This window comes from Mauremys mutica, chromosome 2, assembly GCF_020497125.1.
Source record: "Mauremys mutica isolate MM-2020 ecotype Southern chromosome 2, ASM2049712v1, whole genome shotgun sequence".
Taxonomy (NCBI): Eukaryota; Metazoa; Chordata; order Testudines; family Geoemydidae; genus Mauremys; species Mauremys mutica.
The window spans coordinates 60330555-60345074 of NC_059073.1; the positions used below are offsets into that span (position 1 = coordinate 60330555).

A 14520-nucleotide genomic window follows, 5' to 3' on the forward strand; every position below is an offset into this window, starting at 1 on the left:
GACTTATTGGTATTACAGGCTTAATTAACTAAAATGAGTAAAGTTATGCACATGCTTAAGTTTTACAAGATCAGAGCCAGAGCTTGAAATTTTTGCCCATATCTTTAAATTATTCAATAAGATGTTAAGGTTAGGATGACCAGATGTCCCGATTTTGGGGGCTTTTTCTTATATAGGCTCCTATTACCCTCCACCCCCATCCTGATTTTTCACACTTGCTGTCTGGTTACCCTAGTTAAGGTTAAAGATTTAGCAAACCAAGACTTTGGAAGTACTCTCTTAAATCAATATGATTCTTTTCCCCCAGTGGATTTCTGAACCAATATAAAACTCTGAATCAGGGCCTGTAAGGGTATGTCTACGTTGTAGCTGGGCGCAACCCCCCAATCCAATTAGTCAGACACACACTAGCAGGGCTCAAATTAGCATGCTAAAAATAGCGTTGTGGCTCAGGCTCTCAAGCCTAGGGAGTAAGGTGGGCTTGAGAGGCCAAACTGCAATATCCACACTGCTGTTTTTAGCGCACTAGCACGAATCTATCTGCCCGGACTAGGCGGTTCACTCCTGGCTGCAGTGTAGACATACTCTAAAGCAGCAAGTCAATTTCTTTTAGCGAATTAATAGGATATATTTTTACTCTGTAGTAACCTTTGACTATTTTTTAATTTGCTGTTGTGCTTTTCAGGTAATTTTATGGTACATCTCACCAGATCAGATTTGAGGAAACCAGGGTATTGGCAGGCAACAGCAAGTCCAAATGTCATGCAGAGATCCTGCAATCTGATCCATGTGGGTGGACTTTTATGCCTGCACACACTCCCATTGAAGTCAATGGGGCTCTGCGAGGGTCTGCCCATGTGGGTCAGGTCACAGGTTTGGGGCCTACCTCACGCAGCTTCTGAACTGCTATAAATATTCACAGCATTGTCCTACAAGAGTGTCTGATATACCTATAATATATGCACAACTGAAACGTACTGTTCAGCGCGTACATGTTTCAGCTGCTAAAGGTGAAAGAAAGATTCTACCACTTGCAGACTTCTGTCACAGATTATATTCAGAAATCTTTGATCAGCCCAGAATTATTTTATAACCGATTAAAATGTACTACAGTGCAAGTACTTTATTTACTTATGAAAACATACATAAATAAACAAAAACTCCATAAGCCATCAGTTTTGGTGGCACATTTTTTATAAAGGCCCTGCTATATATAGAATACTATTTTGCATATTGTTAAGTTCAGCAACTTTCTGGAAAAAATTGATTCCACAAAAGGAGGGTCCAATGCAAATTAGTCTTCTTTCAATACAGTGTCTAAGGGCTGTATTAATTATTTGATCAGTTTGTGGTATTTTGAAGGTGAAGACATTTATAGTGTTCTCTTATTTAAAACTTTTCACATAGATTTAATTAAGAAAAATACCTGCAGATGTACATCATGGGCAGGGTAGAAGGGATCCTATTACTGTTACTAAGGATACTGTGATAGCACCTAGAGAGCACAGGCCCCACTCTGTTAGGCTGCAGACACACATAACAAAAGGATGGTCCATGTTCTGATTTTCCCCTTCTCTTCTGAACTGGGGTATTATTTGCATGTGCTAAAAAGTTCCTGAACCTCCTGTTGAATTTAAAATACTTTGTTATGCATAAGAATCCTCATCTGATGTCTCCATTCTTGGGTTTGTTTGTTTGTTGGTTTGTTTGTTTTGCCTTTCCCACCCAGCAGGAGAAACAGTTCATCTCTGGCTGGCTGGGAAAGGAAGAAAAAGTGAACAGCCCTCCCATAAGCCCACAACTAATTGGAGCTCTATGGATCAGCCAGCAAGGGTGTCATGATTGCTGTACCATGAGTATCCTCTCCCTCAAACGGGCTGACATCTCCGTTATTTGTTTTCCCAATGACAAAAGACAATTACTTGAATCGCAGTCAGTCTGTATCAGTACAATTAGAGTTTTGGCTGGATATGTCAGAATATACCTTTTCTATTCATTTTTTTTTTGCTTACCCTTCTTATTAGTTGAAAAACTATTGAAGGGAAAATAAAGTAGAGTGTCAAATATGCTTTAAGCCACCTTCCACTGAATTGTACACAACATATCTAACTCCAGTTTTGCCGCTTCTAAAGAATATCGGGAAAATGTGAATGTGACGAATCCTCAGTGAATGAAAAACATTAGATGGAGAGTTTCTGTATCGACCACATTTAAAAAAAAAATAGACGCAAGTATCTTAAAATAATTATGAATAAAAGGACAATAATATTTGTCCACAAAGCCTGCCTATAAATGTTGTATAATACTGTATAATAGTGAAAATTTAGCAATGGAATTTGACTCTCTTTTCTCAGCCAGGCTGATTTGAATATCTAGGCTTCAAATTCTTTGTATGTATTGACCCACTGTGTTTATAGTCACATTTCTTGTTTCCCCTGACCATGCTGACTACCTGTAACAATTTTTCTATTATTAACTATTCTGTAAACAATGGGTTGCTTATGGTCAATTTTATACACCCAGAGACAGATCCTCAGCAGATGTAAATTGGCATAGTTCTATTGACTTCAGTGGAGCTATAACAGTTTACATCTGTTGAGGATCAGGTCACCCATTTCCTTTTTTGCCCATGAAACTCTGAAATAATAATTTAGCAATAGTGTTGGCCTATGTGATACATTTTGCTAACATAAGAATTTTTACATCCAGATATTTACAAGACGACCGTAAGACAAACTTTCAAAAGGGAAGCCTAAATTCTGAGGGTGATTTCAGAAGTAAACCTGAGTATCTCGGCCTTTGACTACTTGATTATGGGAACAAATTAGATAGTTGGAAGGGCAAGTACTCGGGGTAGTGCCTGCAAAAAAGGAAGCCGAACCCTGGCCTTTGAGAATTTAGCCCTATATTCTTATTGGTCCATCCTGAAGTCTTCGGGCCTGTCTCTCCTGGAAGTCAGTGGGAATTTGGCCTGAGAGAGGAACTACAGAGTGCCCCCTATAATATTTGCTCTGCTGCTCCTGACTCTGAAAGGGTCCTGGCATCTTGTGTTCATGGAATGACAGTATAGGTTTTCTTGATCTATAACTGAAGTGATCACAGTGGCTCAGGAATTAGACATCTCTTAAAGGAGCTCTGTTTTCAGGCAGGAAGTATAGATTGACACACATCAATAATAATGTGCTTAATTATTATTTTTTTTAAATTATTAGCACCCTGAAAGTATGCAAGGACTAAAGAGTTTAAGGTTTGTTTACATTTAGGCTGTAAGAGGTGCCTCTTGTAAGTATTAAGATAAACAAACTGAAGCTGTTGTTTTCATTAGCATGTAACACAGAGTCCAGTTTCCTTACCTCACATAACACTAAAGTAAAGTTCAGTGGCAGAAAGCAACTTGATCTCCTGCAAGTATGAGTCTAGATAAACTACAGTACAGAAAAAAAATCCAGATTGTATACCTATTGACATTGCTTAATAAAAACATCTAGAATACTGGTGCTTCTGGGTGTGTTTCCAATAGCAATGTGATTACAGTGCTATATGGATTAAGTTACAATCCTTTGAATTCTGACCTTCAGTCTAAAACAGCTTTAGAGGTTACTCTTTTTCCGATTTGTGAGATTGCAGCAAAAAAAGAGTTGGTGCTGCTGGAAGGAAGCAGGAGGAGGTGGGGGAGGGGACTTTGAAGCCATATGAAAGGTTTTCTTCTGCAGTTGCTTTGTAACAACAAATATAGCAGCCCGATTCTAAGTGATTATACAAAGTTCCAAAATCTAGTATGCAGCAATTGGGATTTCTGTGAATATAATTACAACTGAGACCCAATAGGAGAAAGATTGGACCCTTGGCAAACAAATGAATGTGCATGATGTAATTGCTAGTAAAGATCAAAGCAAATCATTAGGGTTGATTGCAATTAAACAATTCAATGGGGAAACAATTGATGGAAGTGTGAAAATAGTTGTCCATGCAATGATTATTTTAATTTAGACTTGCACTTTACCCTTTTCTTTACAAGGCCCAAAGCATGGAATCTTTATGAATTTCACTTTTAGAAGACACTTCACCATTCCTGTACGTCGAAAGAAAAATACTTGTGGCTGATGGAGTATTTGAAGGTTGAGGACATACGTATTTATTATATTCAATTAACCCAAGGGCTGTGATTTAGAAAGTTATTAACGAACTTACAGTGTGTGTTTTATGAATAATTGTAAGTCTTTTCGTAACTATTTTGTCAGATTTGAGTTTGGGCATTTAATTCTCACCATTCCTCTTAGATGCTTAATTTTTTTAAAATTAAGCAGCAAATTCACCTTTTATTCATTGGTCAAAAACTTATGCAGATGCTGACAAATAACCAAGATACAGTAATTACCCACTACTCCATCTACTGTTGAACAGTGACTTTACCAATGCTAGGAGGAAAAAAATATATGGCACAAAGTTAGGAAATAATAACAAAATGGGATTCACAACAAATAAACTCATAATTTCTATGGTTAGTTGACATGCATATTGTTCTTGCAGAATTTAAAAATTCTGAGCTGGTTTGTAATTCAGAACTGAAAAACAAACAGTGATTTTCCAGCTCCTGTTACACCTTATGGGAGGTGCTCACAAAACTGGTTTTGTGCACGTTACCGGAAAAATGGGTAGAGAAAAGACAATCCAGTTTTGCTGAGATGGCTTATGTTATACAGTGTACTGAATTTATGCAGCTGGCAAAGTTATTGCTCTGAGCAAACTGGTAATGATATTGCTACTTCCATCTTATACGAGTTATCAATAAATCAAAGATGAGGAAAGTTTTTAAAAAGTAGGTCATGGAGAACTAGCTACCTAAAAGCTTCAAATTTGCAAAATCATATTTTATATTGTTTACGGTGGCCAATTAATCATAATGTCAGATAACACCTGATTATTCTGTTAGTTAAAACACAGTCTCGACGTTGCGTTTAATTCTTTTATATTCCGTAACTAAACATTGTTAGGAGCTGTTCATTATAACTTATATTATTAATAATAATCTACACAGTTCATCATTAGTGTATTTGATGACTTGCTTGTTATAATGAATAAACAAATTATCTATAACTCTGTATGATGACTGGTGATTATATTACTGTTTTTGAAAATATTCTGGCTTTTCATGCTGAAATATCATAAAGGTGGTTATGTAAATCATTAAAAATAGTGTTAGCAGTTCCCAGTTTGCTTTTTCCATTTGGGCCCTCATCCTACAAACATTGCATAGCTTTACCCAGGAGCAGTCCCATAGATTTCAGTGTGACTGCTCATGTGAATAAAGTTACTCACATGCTTAAGTGTTTGCCAGTTTGAGGTTTTAATATTAAAGAGGGAGATTCTCAAAAGTACCTAAGTGGTTTAGGAGCACATGTCCCATAGAATTTCAATTGGATTTGTGCTCCCAACTCACTTAGGCACTTCTGAAAATCCCACCTTAAAAGGTATTGAACTTTGAGGGACCTGCTTACCATTTAAATAATATTCAGAAATTCAATTAGCTATATGTCATATTATTAAAATAAAGGATGTTGTCCTTAGTGGAGTTGTTATAGCATCCTGCTGGGAATCTCTGAATCAGGAGTAAGGTCTTGATCCCGCAGCTTGGGCCAGTAGCATGTCATGGCAATGGCCTGCTCCACTGTCAAGGAAGTGGTGCCATTGCTGACTAGAGTATCCACTTCAGAACATTCGACAGATCACCACTATTAGTGGTTTCATATGAAAGCCAAAAATGTGTTTTCAGTACAGCGACTGCTGAGAGAGGAGAGTGATAGATTTGGGGGAATGTGGAGTAAGACAAAATACAGGAAATCTCTATATATAGTATTACAGATATTTAAAATGTACTGTCACGTTTAAACAAACAAACAAGACAAGACAAACCCCCAAAACCGCAAACAAACTTTTTTTGATTTTCTACTGGAATACCATATATATCTATATTGCTCTATATTATACTATTTATATATGTAATATATCAGAGGGGTAGCCGTGTTAGTCTGGTTCTGTAGAAGCAGCAAAGAATCCTGTGGCACCTTATAGACTAACAGATGTTTTGCAGCATGAGCTTTCGTGGGTGAATACCCACTTCTTCGGATGCAAGAAATATGTATATTTCTATCTTATCTCTTACTGTACCTCTTGTTTAGTGAAACCCTTCAAACATATATACTTCAGTGCATGCCTAGAAGAGCAAATTATAGACATAATCTTCCATTCTGAGGGTAAAAAAGAAAGTGCACATCACACAATTTTTTTGTTCATGTATTTTTAGATGAAAAATAGTGAACCTTCAAGATAACTGCTATCAGATTAGATTTTGAATACAGATAGTCAGGGGCGGCTCTAGGCATTTTGCTGCCCCAAGCACGGCAGGCAAGCTGCCTTCGGCGGCTTGCCTGCGGGAGGTACTCCAAAGCCGCGGGACCAGCGGACCCTCCGCAGGCACGCCGCCCCAAGCACGTCCTTCTGCAGAAAATCTATGGGTTACTTGATTTTATAGTCATTTTACAATCTATAAGTATCTCAGAGTCACAGAAATGAATGGACTATTTTAAAAAGTGGTATTTAATTTAATGTAGCCATTGGTATATCTTTTGACTACTAACTACAGTCAGCAGTTTGCATATTTAATGATTATGCATTATAGTTTAATTCATTATTACACATATTAAGTAGAACATAATTGAAAGAACATAATTCAGTGTTAATAATTTATTAATGAAGCCCTGTCCTTTCTAATCTTAGTGATATTTTTCAGAAGCAATTGTTTGAATGGATGACTTCTGCCATTGTTTTTCTTTGCTTGTAATCACCAAAGACTTTCTATTTTTGATCAACTCAGTAGCATGAAGCACTAAGAGCTCCCATCAAACATTGCAAACTTCTACTACAACTAGGCATGTATCTAGGCAACAGCTGCTATGTGTAAAATAAAACTTGTTTGGAGACATAGGAAAGATTTTGTCTGTTTGAGGGGATTCGACTGTTATATTAATGTTGTTGTAGGGAGTCCAAAAATGAACTTCATTCAGTAATAAAATAATCTTAGAATGTATTTTATTTTTGTTTTCAAACTAAAAAGTATACAGGTAGTCATCCTGTGCATCTGTTTAATGTTTATGTAGTACTTTTTATGTAGAGACAAATACTGAAATACTTAATACCACTGTTCTACATCATGATCTTCTGTCTTTATCTAGTCAATTTTTGTAATATGCCTGTCACTGCAATACATGTAAATACCCCAAAATTACTGTTCCAAGGGATCCCAGTTTTAAAACCTGTGGGAGGACTTGTGGAGCAAGAAATTATTTAATGCAAGTAAGGGTGGTGGAACTACTTCCTATGAGCTTATCTTACACTTGGTATTGTGTACGTATAAAGAGCCCAGTCTTGATTTCTTATAAATCCTTGGATGGCGATTAGGTAAACAAGGAATACAGAATAAGGACAAATTCAGACCTGGTGTAAACACGTGCAACTGTAATGAAAGTCTGTTCCAAATTCAGCAATAATATAAAACTATATAATTTACTGGTGGGGTGCAAGTGGTAAATAGCATAACCTGTGCTGATTGGGCATTCGGTGGCAGGAGTGTTCAAACCAAGGTGGTGGATCAAGGAACACAGCTGAGGGGAGGCTGTAAGGTAAAGCAGAACCCTGCTTTATGCATGAGAAATGCATAATCTGGCCTTTTATAGCTATATAGGATGAGATCATCAGCTACTATAAATCAGCATATTGTTACTGATATCAATGAAGCTATGCTGATTTAAACCATCTGAGGATCTGGCCCATAATATCAACTGTATAATAAGTTCATAGTTTAGACCATAACATGAAATAATTATATTGACTATCTGATGTCTGAAGACTGGACTTAAGCATAAATAACTTTAAATCACAGTTTAATGTATGTATAAACAAAGTGAACCCTATTTTATCTACCAGTCTCCTCTTTTTTGCTTTATTATACATGAAACCGTTGTGTTTAAATAGCTCCAATTACCATATTATCTTCTACTGTCAACATGAATGCTACAGAACATGTTAAAATATTCAGAGTAGATTTTTTTCCTGCAGTGCTAAGAGCTCTTTTTCTGACCATCTTATACCTGACTGTAGCTCACCCGATGTCTGCCACCACTGTATTAGGCTGTCTGTGTGTGGTTTTTTTTAATACAGATATAGGACACACTTCTGAAATTCTTATTCAGACAGTTCCATTAAGAACTGATCCCTTAGTCATACAGATACAAAATTAAATCATAGATGATGTATCTGTTTTAGTAAGCAAAGGTTTCAAAATGGCTACATTTATTTCATAGAACTGTGTATTTGATTTAAAAATAAAATAAAATGAAATATGTTTGTGTGGCAATAATCTACATTACTAGGAGTCTTGAGTGTTTACTTATATGTTTAAACTATTTTTGTCTTTACATAGCAACTTCTGGAATTGTAAAGGTTTGTTTGTTTGTTGATTTATTTATTTATTAAAAGGGATATTGAGTAACATTTTAAAATGTTAGATAATACATAACAACATGTTTCAGTTTTGAAATATCTCCAAAATAGCTCGGGCCTTCATTCTGCAAAAGCATGTGTATAATTTTACTCATGTAAGTAGATGGATTCTCCTGAAGGAAGTAAAGTTGAGCATTTTTTTTTAAGTGTTAGCAGGATTGGCTAGAGGTTTTTTTTTTTTTTTAAACAATGTAATTAACACTTATACATGCCACACTAGTAAAACTTCAAACTAAACACTTTTTGAGATTCCACAGAACAATTACTGTTTATTTGTATTTCATTCTCTTATTCAATTTTACCTGACAAAACTGTATATCTCCATGATAACATATTTGTATTTCTTTTACAGCTTAATATAAAACATCATAAACAGTATTTTTAGCATGCGAAATGTTATGTGAATATAAAGAAGTAAACTAATTCAGTTTATGCTGGCTACGTGGGCAGGCCCAATAGAAATCTGCTTATTTTGACCTGAGCTCCCATATATGGTATGTGACTATCCGGAGATTGCTTTTCTGCACTAAACAAAATGCAACCCTAGGTGTGTTTGCAGCTTGAAGTCGTCTTGTGGCAAAACGGTTTGCTTTCCTGAGGTGCTTTCTCCAGAAAATGTCACTCACTTGGATATGATAGCTAGAAGATTTTTCTCATCTAGAAGTATTGCTTTCATTAGTTAAATTAAGGTAAGGCTATGTTACCAGAACAGTATATAACAACAAATTTTGTCAATGAAAAACATTTTAAATCTGTTTATTCCAGATAAGACTAAATTTTATTTAATACACTAGAACTGGGCATAGTCTCAAGTATTTCTATTGCAAATAATCAGACTGGTTTTCTCATCATACTTTGATTATTTTTGCTCTAAAAGTATGGAATTTATAAGAGTTAAGCTAACTGAAAAATATTTTATAAAAACAAAATCATCCAAAGAAAACGTGTCAAAATTTAGATACTACATATTATATATTCAATGTTTTACACTTAATTTATATCTTTTTAATTTAATAGGCCATTTTCAACGGCAAATAAACAAAAATGCAATAATAACTTAAGACATCTGAAACGAGTTTATATTAAAATACATTTTACATTAAATAAATTATTTAAATACAAGAGTGGTGAGATCTAAACTTTAAATATTTCAGTGTTTGATGTCACATCTAACTTTTTAACTACATAGGTGTAGTTTCCTCTCATTTCATTGGAAATGGCCTCTACACATTTTTGAAAAAATGATAAAACATTAATACTGATAATTGAGTACTAATAATTTAAAATACAAGTCAAATGCCTTGTAAACTCAGTTCTGATTGTTTTGAGACATACAGGTATTTCACGTGTATCTGTACGTTATGCACTGTTAGAAGGTTCCAGATACTGTGTTAAATAGCTTAAAATTGCATTGGGCAGACTTCAGTGTGAAAAAGGTTGTACAGTATGAGCAGACATTTTCTTTACCAGGTAATCTTTGAATTTGTAACATTTATCATCAAATATCTATCAGAATTGCATGTCTACACTTACATTTTGTGTGCTTAAGAGTTTCTGTGAATATCCTTGTTTAGCTTCACTTATTGAGGTAATAATGGTAGTTTAATACTTTAAACCTGGCTTAATGAAAACAGGCACGTTTAAACTGAGTTAAATTTTTTAAAATATATTACTGAACCAAAAAAAGTACTCACTACTTTTTCTAGCGAGAAGCAGAAAAAGATGGGAAAGAAATCTTGTGTAATTGCCACCAGAAGATATGACTGGCTAGCTGGAGGAGAGACACTGCTTATTGACAGAACGCTTGAGCTATGTTCTGCACCCACAGCAGCTGTTTATTCAGATATCATAGGCTCCTTCATTTACATACTAAATTTTTCTATAGCAGCAAGGTTGAGTCAGACAGCACAGGGCTCATTTCAATTGTTACATTTAAACCAATAAGGTTAGGACAAGAGAATAGCTGTGGTTTGCATTACAAAAACAAAACAAAAAGCCCTGAGGCTACATGGGCAGACCTACAAGACTGAGCAAACAAATAGAAGGGATGAAGATTCTGCTGTTTCTTTGTCTAAGGCTCTGAGATATTATCTGCTGCTGTTCAGTGGGGGGAACAGCCCATTCCTCAAAGCTGTTACTAAACAGAACAGTGGGAGCTGATGGTTCAGAGTTTGGTGCTAGACACAAACTCCCCAGTGCCACTTCCGACTCTAAGTCTTCCTGTGAAAGTCCACTTGGTGGTTTTTCTTTCTGGAAAACTTGCTCCCCTCTCCCTCCCCCGACGCTTTTGCAGGCAGAGCCTGCAGCAGCAATCACACAAGATTTTGCTCTGAGCTCGGGTTTGCCCTCCAGAGACGCTTCACTTCTGTTCTCGTGTTCGAGGGAGAGCTGCTAAAAACCAGGGCAGTCGGCAGCAGAGCTCCGCACTATACTTTACCCAGGAATAAAGCTATGTGAGGAATGGAGGTTTAAGTCAGAGAACGTGAAGGGAGCACATAAAACTGGTGGATACAGCAGATCCAATCACTGTAAGTACAAACCGGCTGTTTTAAAAATTGCATGGAGTGACAACAGCTGTCCTGCGATGCAAAGCAGGAAGATAACACTAGGTCTTTTCTGTTGAAGCTTAAAAAAACCCCAACCACCTCATGAAATGGCCTAATTGCAAAACAATGTGTACTTTTCCAAGTACTTCAGCAACTTTGCATGAGATCCCATTCATAAGAACTTTCTCCATTTCATGATTAGGTTAATACCCAATTATAAATCAACAGTTTTAACAGTTAATTTTCTCTATGTTTCAGGCTTGGGTTTGTAGGCTTCCCTCAAAGCAGATGTTACATGGCTCTATTTATTGTATTCAGTCAGTTTTGTTCCTCCTATTTGGTTTCCTGCAGTGTTAATGGTTCATTGAAAATAAATAACACGATGATGAGTTGTTAGGGGGGAAAAAGGGGAGGGAGGGTATATCAAATCTATGGACCTGTGCAGAAGAGGTGCAAGAGCGTGAGAAAAATAATGAAGAAATGTGGAGGAAGAATGCATGACAGAGATCTTGACAGTACTTTCTGAAGCAGGAAATCCTTTTGCTTAATATGTTTAAATTTTCCAAACACCAGGCAAAACATACAGTTCCCCAAAGGAGAACTTTTCGAGAAGACAGAATAAACATCTACACAGCTAAAATATGTGACGTTTATTGACATTTTATGTGGCTTGTTTAGACCTAAGAACTTAGAATCCGGAAGTTAAAGCTCTTTAAAGTATCATTAAATTATACATCTTGCTTTTGAACAATCAAGACTCTCAAAAGATTCACAAGTATGTATTTCTTAAGGTGTTTTTGACAAACATCAATAAAATGGATGGCTGCTGTAGTAAGACTTATTCTATAAAAATAAAGGTGTCACTGACTTTAAAATCATTCCTTAGATGCAGATATATTTCAGCGAAGAGACAAGAAGGAAAACTAACAAAATTTAAGAACTGATAAAACTTGTATGTAACTTTTTAATACTGTTTGTCTCTTAAATAATTAAAAAGACAATGTTGACAGGAAGGTTTTTTAAATATTATTTTCTATGTAATCAGAATTCTTTTTGCCCCAGTCATACTTTTCAGAATAAGTATTATTTACAGTTCCTTACTGCAATTGTTTGTCCAGAGTATTTGAGATAATTAAGGGTGTATAAATGTGTGTGTATATATACACACACATACGCACACAAATCATGGAGTTCTTTACTGCTTTATTCCTAAAGCCCAGTATGTTCTACTGTTGAGCAGCCGTAGTCTTTCAAACCTGAAAAATCTGTGTGGTGACAGACACAGAAACCTAACTGAGCCGCTCTTCACCTTCTGGAGCACACAGCATAAGAATGCGCAACTCCAAAAGCAGGGCTATCATTTTCTAAGTTTTGATAGATACAAAATATGTAAGAGCCAAAAAATGCTTTGAAGACCAGAAAGCTAAGGGTTCATTTTTAAATTTCTGTATGTATTAGAAGTATTGACGCAAAGTGGTACTTGTCTCCTAAAGAGAATAATACTGTTCCCATTTCAGTCAGATGTCAAAATATTTCATTCGTAAGCGTTGGAAATAGATGAATGAAAGGTAGTATTTTTTTAAAAAATATTTAAAAATTAGAGAGCTATGATCATCTGCTTCTGTTCTGAAAATTATTCTTTTTAATCTCGTCTTTGAAGTAAGTACTTGAATTAAAAAACCTGGACTTCCTCATATATTCTGTACTTCTGTATATTGGTAGGATTACAAGAAGAGTGCAAGTGTAATGAAAGAGTTTGCCAGTTTTTGAGGTGACTTTTTTCTCTAGTATCTTTTTCCTTTAATTTCTTCATGTTTAGTTTTTTAAATCATTACATTTATTTGTGAGTGGAAAATGTTTTCAAAGAGAAAAAGAATGCTGTTTTGAAAAAATATGTATTTTTTTGCTGTTGAAATAGACAGTATTTTCCTATGAAGAAATATTCTGATTAGAAAATTGCCATTGTCTTTGAAATTTTGGGGTAGAATAGAACTGTGGTTGAAAAAAACTAGCTCATATGCCAGCTATATTTATTTGGATAAGCTTAGTTTTTTCACTTTGAAAATTTATTTTCAGCTGGAAAAAATGTTTTAAATTATAGTCATTTTATAAAAATTGCTTCTAGCAAGCAAAAAAAGTCTGTGGAAAACCCATAATTTAGACAAGTACCTACACTTTATTTGCTCTGTGCTGCGGAGATTTAGAATCCCTTCCCATTTACAGTTTACTTTTCACAGAACATTATTAACTTTTTGGCTTCATATATGATCTTCTGTCAGATGCTTTTGATTTGTAATTTAGCAAAGTATAATAAACAGTGCAAAAGTCATGAATTTTCCTCCGCATCCTGAGCTCTGTGGTAGGGAAAATGTGATAAAATGTGTACCTTAAGTCTTGTTTGATGATCTCTCAAAGCAAGTTTGCCTTCTGGAAATAATTTCTGGGGTTGAAGAGCATGGTATTAACAGATTTAATGTGGCTATTCAGTGGATTGGTGGAGTACTATGTGAGGTTTAACAAAATGAGAGAGACAAATTGAACATCAACAAAACCTACATCTGTGAAGAATTATAAATTTAATTAGTAAAAAAGGCAAACTTAAAATACCTCATTAAGTAATCAGAATTTGATGTTACTGGTTTAAGATTCTTAAATAGGTGAATTTTAAGTAGTTCTGATGTCACGGTCCTTTCTTTTCCTTGTCATATATAATACAGTCCCAGAATCTGTTGTCCATGTTAAAGATGAAGAGGTGAATGTTAATTAAAAATAATTAAATTATAAATAGTAATAACTTGTGATGCATTTTGAAGAATATATCATTTATCATTTTAGGCAGTTTTAGTCTAATCAGGATGCAGAGTATAAGTGAGCAACAGCAAAAAAAACGTTCATTGTGTATTTTTTATGTGCCCCCTTGAATGGACTCTTAAACCCAAAACATTTTTCCCCTTTGCTTAAAGGAGAAATGTATTTAATTATTTAGTCACTAAAATGTATTTTAGAATTTTGTTTATATAGAAGCCTCATGGCAAAGGTGGGCAATCATATAAGAGTGAGCCAACGCCACCCAGAAATGTTTTTTCTCCCTAGTCATCATAAGTTTGTTTCTTTACTACATTGTAATTTTGTACCACACATAAAAAACTGAAAGCATGTGAAGTGTAGCATTTTGTAAACTGTAACTAATTTCACTCACATCTGTGTCTAATTGTTGTCTGCATTCGCATTCTTGAGAGTAGATTTATTTTTCCTGGACCACTATGTGGATTCAGCTGACCAGCCTAAGTGAGGATTAGTTGTTTTAAAGTTATTTTGATTAAAGAGTCATTTTTAAATATGGTAACGAACAACACATGGTTTAAATAATCCTTGAGACACAAAAGAGTATATCTGAAGTATGCCTAATGAAAAT

The 14520-nt window shown here is 35.2% G+C and overlaps 1 protein-coding gene across 18 annotated transcripts in view; it reads left to right on the plus strand.

Annotated features, from left to right (window-relative positions):
* The window catches only part of EYA1 (EYA transcriptional coactivator and phosphatase 1), a 172610-nt gene that overhangs the window by 22196 nt on the left and 135894 nt on the right, over positions 1 to 14520 (plus strand). Inside the window, exon 1 of one of the 18 annotated variants that reach the window (XM_045007484.1) lies at positions 9127 to 9248. The exons of 14 other annotated variants lie outside the window; for them this stretch is intronic. The gene's annotated coding sequence lies outside the window, so the exon portion shown is untranslated. Of the gene's footprint in view, positions 1 to 9126; positions 9249 to 10975; positions 11088 to 11850; positions 11881 to 14520 lie in introns of those variants that run through there. 3 more of the 18 variants (XM_045007482.1, XM_045007481.1, XM_045007483.1) reach the window with 3 other exon arrangements.